The sequence below is a fragment of the Parasteatoda tepidariorum genome, chromosome 7 (genome assembly GCF_043381705.1).
Source record: "Parasteatoda tepidariorum isolate YZ-2023 chromosome 7, CAS_Ptep_4.0, whole genome shotgun sequence".
Classification (NCBI taxonomy): Eukaryota; Metazoa; Arthropoda; class Arachnida; order Araneae; family Theridiidae; genus Parasteatoda; species Parasteatoda tepidariorum.
Window position 1 is genome coordinate 42823746 of NC_092210.1, and position 11751 is coordinate 42835496.

Below are 11751 nucleotides of genomic sequence, written 5' to 3' on the forward strand. Positions count from 1 at the left end.
AATTTTTATCAAATTTTAAAATTTGATTGTCAAAATGCAAATTTTGCTGAATAGTTTTCGAGCAATGAAAAGGAAATTTTAAACAAGTAATACTTTATTTTTCTATTACTCAAAAAATATTTGTCTTATTCTATTTAAATTTCAAATGTTGACATTTAAAATTATAAAACCATAATTTGGAATGTTCAAAAATTTTTGTACTGTTAAAATTTTTTTGACTTTTAGTAAATTCTGTGTAATATATAGCATTTAACTTCTATGCTTATTGAAATTTTTTTTTTATTAAGTAGTAGTAAAATAATAGGGAATGGTATATTTTTTCATAGAAAGCACATTTCTGTGTGTCTGACTTTATAACTTATTTCGTCTGCTCAAATTGTTTTGCATATTTAAGATTAACCTTTTGAATTGTTAAGTTTGCTTTTTAATACAAACAATCTGATCAGTAGATCAAAAGTTATTAAGATGTTTCAAAAGCTGTTTTATTTTTATTTAAAATCTTATTCAATAGCAGTAAAGTTTAAATGTACGGTTTGCAAAAAAAAAGAAAGAAAAAAAAGAGGAATGCTCTTTAAAATTTTTTGATTGAATTATCCAATTTTTATGTACAAGGACTCAATTTCAATGGTTCATAGTGGTGACCTCAAATATGCTAATTAGTTCAGGCGATATTTTAAGTTAGAAATTGAACACATAAGGGTACTTAATAACATATGTTATTAATAACTTAATAACATAAAAGGGTACTGAATAAACACCTCTTTTTGTTGATGAATTCCCCTCAAAATAATAGGAGTTAAGTCAAAAGTCAGATATTTAAAGGTTTTCTCAACTAGTCTACCAAATTAATTAATTTTTTTTTATTTTGCCTCATAAAATTAATTTTTTTTAAAAAATTATCTAAATATTTGTATGTTTTACATTTTAAAATTTTTACAAGTGTTATTAAATAAGATAATATATAATTATTTTTTGCATGGAATTATCTTTGGATTAACCAATATTACAAATGTGTGCAAAGCTTAAAAAGTTCTAGAGCTGTTGCGACAAAAAGTAAAATTAACATTAAAGGCTCTAGATTTTTGACTGCTCTCCTAACCAAACTATTAGGGCCATATTTCCCAGAATGTGGCTACCTCCTATATTTTGAGGGTCAGAAATCCGGTAAAAAAGGTATGTTTATTCAACAAAATAATTTTTTTGTGTCTGATTTCTTAATTCACAATAACTCTTGCTTTAATTAACATATCTGAAGTTATCTCCTCGAATTTGAGTTCGAGTCCGTAAAAATCCTTTCTTTATATCAACAGCTATTTAGGGTGATTCAGTGTTTTTTTGCGCACTGTACCTCTTTTAGTTCTTTGTATTTACTTTCATGAAAAATGAGTTAAAATATTTGAGTTGATTGTCTAATAGATGTTTTTACTTGAATAAAGTTATTGTTTAATGTAATAGGTCTTGAAACTTTGGATAAATGTATAAAATCAAAATAATAAATGTGTCATTGTGTGTATTTCATGCTCTCGTGCCTTTATTTCATTTTTCTACTCTTTATTTTTGATAATATTGATATCCTTTGCTTAATCATCATCTTTATACTGTATAAATTTTTCAAATATGTATTTTAAGCAATTTTTAGAAAGTTTTAAATTCTCCCATACACAGTTTAATTTTCTATATTTATTAAACACATTGATAATTGAAGTTTTAAACATGTAAAAATGTAACAAATAATAATTCTATTTTCTATGTTTGTATATATTGAGCAGTTATTGTTTGCCAAATTAAATGAAAATGTTTAACTTTGAGCGTTATATTTTTATATGTAGTTATTTTTGTAAATGAAACATATAATTATAATGTTTGAGCATTTTTACTTCATTTTATACTATGTTTAATGTGAATTGTAATTTTAAAAGCTATTTATGAAGGCCATTTTCTCAAATTTCATCAAGTGTTTACAACATTATACCGATTTTTTATTGATGCTGTACTAGTGGTTCTTCCTAATTAAGCTAGTAATGAACAAATATCTCATTTGTAACAATAAAACTTACCACAACTAAGTTTTTTTTCCCGAGCAAAATGTTGAATTGATAGTTCAATCGGTCTGGTGTTACGAGAAAAAGATATTTCAACTGCTTTTTTTTTTTGTTTCAAACCCATTCTTTGGTTCATGTATCTGGCATAATATTTTATTTTGTTTGCTTAATTTACTTTTAATATATACTATTTATAAGTATAATGGTTATTTGTTTCGAATTATTCTTAGTTTTTAATTAGGTTTTTATACTGGTTTCAATGATTTAATATAGGTATTTCGTAATGGAACAGTTAATAGTTTTTCAAATGCAGACAACACCAATTTTGCTATCAAATTGAGTAGAAATGTTGAAGTTGCTGAGCAGAAATTAGAATTGAAATGTTTCATTGCTTTTTGACACTTCTTGCTAGATCTGATCCTTATTAATAAACTCAGTTTCTTCAAATATTAATCACATTGATTATTTTATATTTTAGCAACTGCAACCACTGGAAAAGGGCTAAGACATTTTTGCTTTCTTATCGCCGGGTGGCCATTGAACAGGGAAAATTCAGGTGATTTTTATCCATCTGAAAAAAAATCAGAAAATTTAAGTAAAATGACCAAAAATCAAGGAAAAAGAACGAAAAGTAGTTTTTTTAAAAAAAATCCAGTATTTTTTCAAGAAAAAAAAAGTTCTGATTCTGAAAGATATTTTCTGATGCTCAATTTTGAATCTTATTTATAACCACAACTAGTTATATACCAAATGTTTATTTCCCCTTACTCAAGTATTTATATTATGTTTATAAAATTATGTTAAAATTTCATAATTTAAAAAAAAAATTTTTTTAAACAAAAATATTATATATTGCACTCTTTTTGCAAAAATTTTTGTTTTTAATGCTTCCATTATATATTTTTGCTGATCTTCTTGAATCTTTTAAAGTATTTGTTTTAGTTTATTCTTGGTAATAATTTTTTTATATTTTTCATTTAATTTTATGGACATGAATAAGTTAAATTGGAAAATTAATAATAACTGTTCCATCAATTCCAAAAATCAGAAAAGTTTGATAAAATCTGTCTGGAAAAGTCAGAGAATATTTTTCTGTTTGTGTTATGGCCACCCTGTTATTTGTTTGGTTGTATTAATTTGTGAAGCTATTCATAATCTTTGTTTGTGTTATAGGTTTTTTCAAGTAATGTTTGTATTTAAATATTTAATGGCAATTATAATAGACATACATCTGTTCACAAGTGGTTATTATTATTATTTTTTATCGTTGAGCAACTTTGTTTTGTTTCTCACAGTACTTTGTTAAAAGTTAAGGAATACTATCAAATGTCCAAAACTGATTGTAAAGTTTAAAAATGTTTTTAAATTTTAAAGCTACCATTTTATTACAGGGGACTGTATAAAAATCATTAAAAATTAATATCTGCTTCCCATTTACTTTCTATTTTATTTTGCTTTTTACTATCTTTCTCCAAATTATTAATGATTGTCAACCTTGTTTTTTAACACTTTAAATGCTGTATTGTATACATGTAAAAATGTTTTGTTTGTGATAAAATTAATAGTAAATTACTTTGTATGTATCAATTAAATATTTAGTTTGTTATTTTGCAATTACACTGTACCATATTTTATTCATTTCATTTGATTTAGCAGTTTTTCATATAAAAGCTTTAGATGCATTTGCTGTATATTAACTTCTTGAACTGCAGGTCACAACCATGAATGGGATCAATTATATTTGAAGAAGTAAATTGTATTGTAACCTCTCTCTATACATGTAATATTTAATATTATAATCTGTCTAAACATAGGATTATGCAACACCTGTCCATATTAAAATATTTGCCTTGATTGAAAAAAAAAAAGATTTGTATTAGAATTTAAATTTTCTAAATATCTGAAAATTTTAAAATTAATATAATGGAAATGTTTTTAGAACTATTCTGTAAATAAAATTTCTGAAATAATATTTATGTAATCAGTCAGTGTTTTCTTATGTGTTCACACTACATTTAACAAGAATCCTTGAAATTCATTACAATTTTAGATCAAAAATTTTGTTTGCCTCAAAATGCTTGAAAATAATTCAAACCATTTCATGTGCATATAAACCCTCTTAAATTTCAAGTGTCTACATCTATAATTATGAAAGTGTCTAAAATGGCAATGCTCTGCAGATAATACCACTAAATATGCAATCTAGGGGGAAATTTGTTCTTTAAATTAAAATGTATTTTTCTCATTAAAAGTGTTTCAAATATTTTCTGTTAAAATTAAAATATTACATTTTAATGAAAATATTGTTATTTTTCATAATTATTGCAAAATGATCAAGCTATGATGTGCCAACAATGAATGAATGAATGGGATTTATTGCACTTCAGCACATGCTTGCTTAAACAAAATTTTTACTACTGTTGAATCTAAATTTGTTTAAGTTTTCATTTTCCCCTAACATTTTGTAATGCTGACCAAAGTTAAGATTATTTTAGTTAAAAAAATTTTATTGATAGGACAAGAAATAAATAATGATGAAGCAACAAAAAAAAAAAAGAATAGATATATACCCCACCGCTTAGCTGTTATTTTTATCGTTTGCGCAGATATTTTTACAGGGTATCCGCGCACCTGGAAAATCATGCATTTCGGTATTGAACAAAATTTGTCATGAAATGTCATGATTTCAATTATTTTTTTAAAAGAAAATCGTGGAAAGTCATGGATTTAGGTCGCTGAAAAATATAATTTTTAAAATGGAATTTAAAACTATCCCCCCCCATTTCATGGTGGTCCGAATATCTGAATTTGCAATAAAATCCCCACTCACAGTCATATTTTATTAACATATAAAATTTTTTTATCATGTTCTTTAAAAGTTATGGTGTTCTTTCAAAATATGAAAGAAAAAAACATCATTTCTAAAGCGAATTATCTTTTAAACTTCTGTGATTTCAGAATTTTTGTTATTATTTTTTTATTTCATCAATTTAATATTCTAGCTGAAGCAAGGCAATCATTGGCGAATTTTTTTTAAAATTACGAAATGAAAACAGAAAAATCAGGAGAATTTTTTTCCTTTCGGATGAATATGATAAGTATCTTTAGAATGTAATTCTGCAGAAATTTTTTTTTTTGCTTTTGTATTTTTTTCAGCTATTTTATTTCTACAACTCTTTCTTTACTCTGTTTTTTTAAATTTAAAATCTTTAAATATGACGATGCAGAGTATAACAGTTTTGGTTATACTTATTATTTCAATTTATGTTATTATAATGCTTTTATAAATTTCTTGTTGTGTTTTTGTCAGAGAAAATAGTAACTTCGTTAAGTCATGAAAAATGCTAGGAATTAGTCATGGAAAGTCATGAATTTGAAAATCTAATATGTAGCAGATACCCTGTCGCTACTTTTATAGTTAGCTGTTATTTTTATTTTGTTTGCTGAAAAAAAAAATCTAATTATTAATTTATATATGTGCCATTGTCATGGAAAGGTGCATTTTGAAGTCTGCTTTAAATTTCTGAAAATTCTGGTAAACAAAGATAGAATTTGTTAATTGGTTAAAGAATAAGTTCAGTCTTGAAATTTTTTTTTGAGTGGCATCCATGTGAAAAGAATATGTATTTATAAAGAAATGCATTATTATTTCTCATCGAACTCTACATTTTAATATAAAATGATCAAAACCTACACTAGTAAATTATGTTTCTTTCATACCTTTCACCATGTTTATAACAGTTCTTTCTTAAAAATTATAATTCACTGTACTTAATTCGTTTTCAGCTTATGCATACACCAAAAAAGAATTCAGAACTAGTCTCGATGCCACTCCAAACCAGCAAATTCGATTGATTGACATAAAACTCATTGTTTAAAGTCTATTATTGGTAAAACGATGACTAAATAATTTCTTTCTTCACATTAAACATGATTAAAATAATTTGTGTGTGTGTGTGTTTTTTTTGTTAGTTTATCCACAGCTACTAATTTTGTTTATTAACCTGGGATTCCGCCAAAAGATGCTCTATTATTTAGGATTCTATAGCCATAAAAAATTAGGAATTGCTGCCCTATGTAATAAACATATTAATACCTTGAGTATATTTATATTTTAAGAGTTATAAAAAATATTCTTTGCTATGAATTACAGCTATATAAGGCAATGGTAGATATTTGATATGAGTAGAAATGTTAATTGGTTAAATTGAATGAATTTTGTATTTAGAAGTATTAAATTCTAAATGAAACTATGGAAGCAACAAGCAAGCTTTATTAACAGTGTTCAATAACATACAATTAACAATGGCAATAAAATAAGTTATCACATAACCTCAAGCTTGAAAGTAATGAGCACAAGAGAATAAAATGGACATTGAATATGGTTTTTTCTTTTCTCTATTTGGCACTAAATAAAATTCTTTGATCAAAACAAAGCTGGCAAGAGCAGGAAATGAATAATCATGAGTTCTTTAATAAATATAGTATCACAAGCAATAAGCATCAGCTGTATTCAACCAAGTGAAATGAAAAAAGTTCATAAGAAGCATATGATCAAATAACATTCTTCATTAAGGAATTTCAGTAGTATATGAATACTGCAGAGTAATGAAATTGGAATACATATTTTGATATTAGATGAAATATATGTATGCTTTGCCTTGCTCTGCAGTTGGCCTAGACTCAAAGAGGGAAAATTACTAGATTGTATAATAAGTTAGTATTATGTATCACTAAAAATATTACTTTGTGATACATCTCTAAAAATTAACATTTCTTTGCCTTTGAAATCATTTAATATTAGTGAGAGTCTCTCACTTCTATAGAAGTGGCAGTCCATTCAGCATTGTATTGTAGTGAATTCAGCACTTTAGTGCTTAATATGTACAGATATTTTAAAGTGCACTCTTGTGCATTATATTTCCTAGCAACATTTTTAATGTAGCACTTTCTTTTACTTTTAAAGTACAAAGTATATTTCGTTATTGTACCTTTCCACCCAGACTTAAGTATCTGCAGAGCAATCATTTGCATAGGTTTATCAATATATAACATCAGCATACTTTTCACTTTTATTTTAAACCACACATTATCCCATTGTTTACACTGTATAACCAGTGGATTATATTTTATAATATACAAATAGATATTTTATGTGTTTTTTTAATTATAGCATTACATTATTTTCTAAGTCAGTGTGTGATTGTCAATTTGTTTTAACTACAAAATATAAATGAAAGAGCATATTCTCACAAAGGTACTTAATTTTGTAATGTCAAAAATAATATTTTATTTTTACAAATTATATTTATTTAGCAATTTCCTTTTATTTATATTCATTTTGCTTTATCGTCAAAAAGTATTTTCTAAAAATAAACAATCTCTTGAAAAAAATATAGCTCAGTGTTACAAACCAAAGATAAAAAGTGGTTGCAAATTTATTTTTTATTTAATTGGGTACTACTTTTTATACATATCATTTTCAATAAATGTAATTTAAAAAAAATCTGTTCCATGATTTCAAAACAGATATAGATTTTCGAATTATTGATATTTGATAATAAACACAAATTTCTTACAAATCCCACATCAATCGTTCTAGATTAGTGGTACACATAAAGGAAAGTTCTCAGGTGATATCTCAATGAAATTCATTCAGAATTGTTTTTAAAGGTAAACAGAAAAAAAAAAAAAATACAAATGTCAATTAAAAGGATCTTGAAAAGGACTGTCTTGATCTTGAATAACATTTAAGTTATTTGAAATAGAAATAAACTATTTTTTTTACCACATTTTGAAAGGAATTTAGTTAAAGGGGTATGTGAAAATTTTTAGGATTTGTGTTAGTATGGATAAAAAAAATAGGACCTTTATAAATGCTAAAAATGAAATATTTGTACTACCACTTTTTACCTTTGTGACAGTTTGAAGCTGTTATTCAAGTATTTGGTCATGAAAAATTAATAACTACATTTCACAGAAAAAAAATTAGTTTATACAATGCACATATTTCACAATAAATCAGATTTTTGAACTATAATTACATGAAAAGATTTATAAATAAGTTCTTTAAAATATCATTTCTTCTTTACATTAATTTGCTTGACTGAAACAAGAAGTAACTTGATTTTTTTTTTCTAAGTTCGCTTTTGATAACTAATTCGTTGTTTACTAAAATATTTAAATTTTTATTTATGAAGTAATATTGAATATATTAATTGTGAAAATGTACTTGAAATTTTGGGAGAATTCAGGTTTGAAAAAAAAAAGCAATAATATCCTGTTATGTAATAAAACTACTTTTAGGATATGAAAAATGTAAAAAAAAGAAGTACATTGCAAAAAATATTGTAAGATATTTTGGGAATATATATATTTTGTGACATAATTTGATGCCCTTTTTTTCTCTGAGTATATGTAATATTTGATCAAGTAACTTGTTAATATGTATATAATTATGAGTAGTAAGATGAAGTCAATTTGCCTTTTCGGCAAAAGGAATGTAATAAATAGTCAAATGTTATTGCAAATGTAAATTTCTCTTTAAAAATAAGTTTAGATAGTGCTTGCTGTTAAAAAAAAAAATAATTTGATAATATATGCTGATGAAAGAGACTTTAATCAAAATCTATCCTATTAATAAATTTAAATTTGAAAACGAAAATTGTGTAATTTTATGGTTGTTTTAATTGAAAATTAAATTGCTGCTTGTAATTATTAAATAAAAATCTATTATAAATTTATAATCTATACAAAAATTTTGTTAACATAACTTTTTTCATTTTCAATAATAATATTCATACTAAAAATATTCCTTTGTAATTTTTGATAATTTGACTCTCAGAATTCCTGTCTTATATATTTAGAATAGTATTACTAATATTAGTATATTAGCCTGAATAAAAAATAATATTCAATGGAATATTCCGCTATCGATCATTAATCGTAAACTATAAGTTTCAGGTATGAAATAAAATTTCAGATTCATAAAATTTTTTCTACATTCTTCTCTGGGTGAGGGAGTAACAGGTGTTTTTTTTCTTTAATTCGTAAATAATATACCAAACAGGTTGGAATAACTATATTTTATTCGTCAAAACATTTTAAATTGAGCAATAGTGATGGGAACAGATAAAATGGAATTTCGGTAATGTATTTTTTAAGATAAAATTTATATTTTTGGAAATTTCAAAATTATCCCTAACTCTAAAGTTTAGAAAAAATTGTAAAAAGTTTTTGGACTAGTATATACCATTATATATTATTGTGCTTGAGTTTATAGATTCTGGTTTAAACTTGACTGGAATACATTTGTAAGAACAGACTTGTATGCAGCAGCTATAAAATTATAGCTGTATAGTTTTAGTACTTTTGAGCAAAGTAGCAATTAAGTCTTACAGTTCGAGTCTGAGTGTTATTTCTGAAAATCTTCGATTACGCAATTGATTCCAGAGTTGCCTTCCTTACTAACTGAGAAAAGTTTCAAGTGGCGGGAATAATCGCGTTAAGTTTCCTTGGAGTTGAGTTGCGAATTTCCCTTACCATCAACTTCGATAATAGTAAAAAATGACAACACTGTGTGTGTAGATTCTTCAGCTTTGGACGAGTTATAACTAAACTGTTTATTATTTTTATTTATATTTAACCTTAATTCCACTTACAGCTTGTTAGAACATTTATCATTGTAAACGCCCTCTAAGTGGCTGGTTAGATAATTAGATTATTCGTCTTCTCGCTTGGTATTTTTAGCACTAAATATCGATTGTAGTTGAAGATCTAGGCTTTTTCTTGCTAGAAACTAAACATGTTATGCTCATATCTTTCAATTACAGTTGCAAGTAGGATTTTATTTGTTTATTTTTTTTTGAAATTTTGTCTGATTCGGCTTTATTTCGAATGGACGATCAGGGCAAATTGACGTGTACATTTGATTAGAGACTTCTAATATATTTTGTGTTGTAGAGCTATGTGCAAAATTGTACACCGCACGAAAATTTTCAGAATATCTGAGAGTCAATGAGTTATCAGTATTTCCATGTACTGTCGCGAGTTATAAATTCATTAAACATTTCATATAAAACCAAAATGTAGAATATTTGAGAGTAAAAGAACGTTATACTATTTTCATGTATTGTCACGAGTTATGACTTCATTAAACATTCTTAAACATTTCATTGGGGACAATGGGCATTCAGAATGAGAAAAGTCTTTTATAAATCTATTTTTAGATTTTTAGCTATTAAAGAAATTGACATTTTACAAAGAAATATGCAACTAATCGTGTTCAAATTGGAGTTTTCCTTATCGAGTTAAAAAAGTTTGAATTTGTGAATATTGATATCAAATTCTTGTTGACAAAGTTGTCTTTTCTTGTTATGGAATTTTTAAATTTTCTTGCAAATTTAAAATGCTTGCTCCTCAGTTTTTTTTTATTGTTAGGAAATTTTTCAGACATTCTTTAATGTGTCTCGTTTAATTTTAAGCGCATTTGATGAACACTACACCTTAATTTAATTATTTAATAATTGAACAAGTGTAATTCAGGTGTGTTTTTCGAAGAAAATTCTGATGAAAAAATAAAACTTTTACACCTAGAAATGTCATAACTTTATACGGTTACCATAACCACTTAAATTGATTTAAATACCTATTAACAACGCATTTAGGTAAAAATTTAATTAAATAAATTGAAATTCGTTGGAAAGGAACTTTTTAATTATCAACAATTAAAAACCACGCTTTCAGCTATAACTTTAAAACTAATTATTACTTTTTAAAATAGTTATTTATTACTTTAAACACAGACTTCTATTAATGCTACCAATGTGGTGTTAAAATTTTAAAATGGATTGAATGAAAAATGCAATATTTTGCTTTGAATGCACATTGTCCTCTTAAAGCTAAAATAAAGAATGTCAGAGAGAAAAAGAGCTTTTATTATTTTTACGTATTGTTACGAATTATTAACTTCATTAAGCATTTTGTTTAAAACTAAAATGAAGAATATCAGAGAGTAAAAGAGTGTTCATTTTTATGTATTGTCGTGAGTTTGAAGGTATTTGAATTGGAATAAAGATCAAAAAATCTTAATTATATTTGCTTTTAAATTTTAATTGGGCATATGTTCCAGGGCCCGTGCTAAGAACTTTATTAGCGAGTAAATTAGCCAAATATCAAAAGTAATAGCCAAATTTCAAAATTCCTAGACAAAAACAAATCTTAACAATTTTTTAATGATGAATTTTTTCCCCATAGAAAACTTAAAATCAAAATACAAATCTATTGTAAATTGAACTATTATATAAAATGCAAATTCAAAAGTCATTTTACAGTTGGGGCTAATTTTTGATAACTTCTTAGACTAGAGCAGTAATATATAAGGTTACACCTGAAGCAATATTAGATGTTTTTTTAGAATCCGACTATCTTTTAAATAAAATATCATTTAAATAAAACGTTTCATTTAAATCGTTTATTGACGAACAGTTTGAAAGAGTTCCGTCACGCGATATCACGTGATCCGGCAACGTACATGTTAATCTGTAATTTGAGTTTTATTTTTATTTTTTTGATGCTTGCATAATCTCCCTTGTTTCTTTACATTATCTAGACCTAATAATATAATTTTAATTTATGCGACGAATCTAACATAAATCACTGTAATCGAATAAAATTTACAAAATTTGTTCAGAAAAATTCATTTTGACTT